Source organism: Sinocyclocheilus rhinocerous, unplaced genomic scaffold, assembly GCF_001515625.1.
Source record: "Sinocyclocheilus rhinocerous isolate Xijiao unplaced genomic scaffold, SAMN03320098_v1.1 scaffold157, whole genome shotgun sequence".
Classification (NCBI taxonomy): Eukaryota; Metazoa; Chordata; class Actinopteri; order Cypriniformes; family Cyprinidae; genus Sinocyclocheilus; species Sinocyclocheilus rhinocerous.
The window spans coordinates 744757-748076 of NW_015665038.1; the positions used below are offsets into that span (position 1 = coordinate 744757).

General features: G+C 38.4%; 1 pseudogene; it reads left to right on the forward strand.

Moving 5' to 3' along the window:
- The window catches only part of LOC107731006 (dynamin-1-like), a 25669-nt pseudogene extending 22813 nt beyond the window's left edge, over nt 1–2856 (forward strand).
- Nucleotides 2857–3320: the final 464 nt, after the last annotated feature.

Sequence of the window (3320 nt, forward strand, 5' to 3'; positions counted from 1 at the left end):
ACAAACAGACTAGACTCACCGACAGCGGGTTACAACTTCAATACACGACGAGAGACAATGGCAACATGAGGGCAACTTATAGCAGACAAGAGGGTCACATGACAAGAACAAACCAATGGGAAACAAGACACATGACTAAAACAACCAATCAGAACATGACACATACACAAGGCAGAGAGACATGAGGCACGGGAAGCATGACACTAACATCAGGAAACAATTACAAAATAAAAGACATGGACATCAACATGAAACAAAAACAAAACCCAAACCCCACATTACACCTTCAAACATTTGACATTTGCAAACATATTCCTCTCTGAATATCAGTATGTGTTGTATTTAACAATGCTTTGAAATGATGGTGTAAACCCCGCCATTGACTGGTTGAGGACGGAGATCAATGCCTGGAAACTAATTTTCAAATTAACTGTGATCTAGTGGTTGGATTACTCATGATAGGATTTAATTTATTTGCTTCATTATTCCACTTTTTGTTCCTCATCGTGTCCCTAATTTTATTAGTGCCAGTAATATGTAAATATCAATATGTGTTGCTGGTCCTCAGCAGAGTGACGCTAGTGAGGAGAACGGCTCAGATGGCTTCATGCACTCCATGGATCCTCAGCTTGAGAGGCAGGTGGAGACCATCAGGAACCTTGTGGATTCCTACATGGCCATCGTCAACAAGACTGTGCGGGATCTCATGCCCAAGACCACCATGCATCTAATGATCAGCAACGTAAGCTGTGTTTACCATGACGTTTTGATATCAAATAAGAATCAAATAAGATAGGGTCTTACTGGTTTCTTACGGGATGTTTCATAGACCTGCAGTTCCAGGCAAATACAGCTGACAAGGTACTTTTTTCTTAGTCTTCTTCCTTGCTTCCTCTTCACATAGGCTAAGGAATTCATCCATGCTGAGTTGCTGGCTAACTTGTACTCATGTGGAGACCAGAACTCTCTGATGGAGGAGTCAGCAGAACAGGCTCATCACAGGGAAGAGATGCTGCGCATGTACCACGCTCTGAAAGAGGCCCTCAACATCATCGGGGACATCAGCACCACCACCGTCTCCACTGCCATGCCCCCGCCGGTGGATGACTCCTGGCTGCAGGTACAAGGAGGACCTTCAGGGCGCAGGTATTGTGTCATCTTTTTTAATAAATCAACTTTGTTTTTGATCTGAGTTTCAGTGTACACTTGCATTTTTAAATTAAGAATTTGAATGATATTGCCTTTCATTTGTTCAGTATTTCACGCTGAAACAAGAAATTGAGGTGGAATATATTAAAGATCCTTTTTAAATAGCCAATAGCCTTTACTTTATCCTAGCCAAGTTAAACCATTATTTGTACTTTGCTAAAAAAAAAAACAATTCTGATTTCATGAGGTCTTTAATATGTGTTTGGTATTGTATTGTAATAATAAGCCTGTTCAAGTTTTAAGGTTTAAAGTAGTTTTAACATTGAAGCCATTTTAGCATGAAAGTAACATGTTACTAGGCATCATTAGCATCATTAACAGACAGGCAGGCAGATAGGCAGACGAACAGACAGATAAAGAAAGAAAGATGATATACAGGACAAAAGATAGATAGATAGATAGATAGATAGATAGATAGATAGTTTTCTTTCTCAAGCTAACATAATAATCTTTTTATTTTCTCATCAGATCTCCAATGTCTAGTCCCACTCCCCAGCGTCGGGCCCCACCTGGGCCCCCTCGTCTAGGTGGGCGCACCGCCCCAGGACCCCCTACCGCTGGAGCACCTCCTGTGCCATCCAGACCTGGAGCCTCTCCTGACCCCTTCAGCGGCCCCGGGCCCCAGGTCCCCTCTCGTCCCAACCGCGCCCCACCAGGAGTCCCCAGGTGAGCCAGAGAGGTTCGTTCATACAGTAATTGTGCAGAACATTATTACCATCCTGACATATAAATAAGAGTAATAATGTTCCAGTGTAATTGTTCAGATGGTGCAAATGCAAATGAACGGGGCCTTTGAAATGTTTAATTTAATTAAATACAGAATGTGTTTTGACTACTGTGGGGAGTAATACAAGTGCTAATGTTGTTGAGAGCAATGATCTACAAACTACCCTCCATTTACACTCTTTACAGCCCTTCTGCCCTGCCCTGATCCCTGGTCTTTAGCACAAGAAAGACAGATCAGTAGCACTCTTCCTGCTATTTCTACTTCTCTCGCCTGTCACAATCCATTACTTTTTCTCAGCTCACACACTTCTACACACAGTCCAACTCAGAGACCTTCACTAACAAACCACTCACACATTTTCTTTCTCCATCTCCTTGACATGAATCCAAGTGCATATTCATTCAAATGTTGTTTTAACTCATTGAGTTCATGTATTGTTTGTATATAATATATAGTAACATCAGAGCATCAGCTTTGTGAGATCATTCTCTCATGTCGATATACATGTTTGGGAGGAAAATATAAGGGAATCAGACCAATTAAACGGGACAAACCCTGGAGATGATAGGTTTTTGCTTCCTCCCATTGCCTCTTTTCTGTCGCCCCATGTTCTCCTCAAACTCAGTCCCACTAAATCCCTTCCACAATGATTCCGGTTATTCTTTCAGAATTTCTATCAGTGACCAATGAGGAGTTACGCAAATGGTATGTCCGACATATTGTCCTTATGTGACATCACCACGTCCTTGCATGGTTCCATCTTTAAATGTGTTAACATCTGCTGTTCCCTGACACCTACCATTCACTAGATATGAGTACACCTGCCTATTACTGTCAGTTCATTTGTTCAGAGTATTTAATTTTTCTAAAGTTTTTATTTCAACGATGCTTGGAACTGCCATTTAATTTGATAAGGAAGAGATGCCACCTGATTGAACAATTTAGTTTCTAACAATAGTTGTATTGAAGTTACCATAAGTTAACATGGTTTTAAATCAATTTAATTTAATAATATTTAATTTTTACTAATATTTAATTTAATTAATTTAGAAATGGTTGTATTTAAGTTATATCATAAATTAACACGGATTAATTTGTATTTTTGTAATTTATATTTTTAATTTAATTTAATTTAATTTAATGCAGAAATAGTTGTTTGAGTAACCATAAATTAACATCAATTAAAACGTTTTATTATTTGTCTTTTTTAATTAGATTAAATTACAAAATTTTATTTTTTTGTCATATTTTTTTAAATTCTTTGTCAGTTTTTTAGCTATTAATTTAATTTAATTAATTTGGGGCAGATCCTATTTAACACATATAGGTTTTTCTAATACTTGGTATATGACATGCTGTTTATGTTTTTGTGTGATGTGTGCTC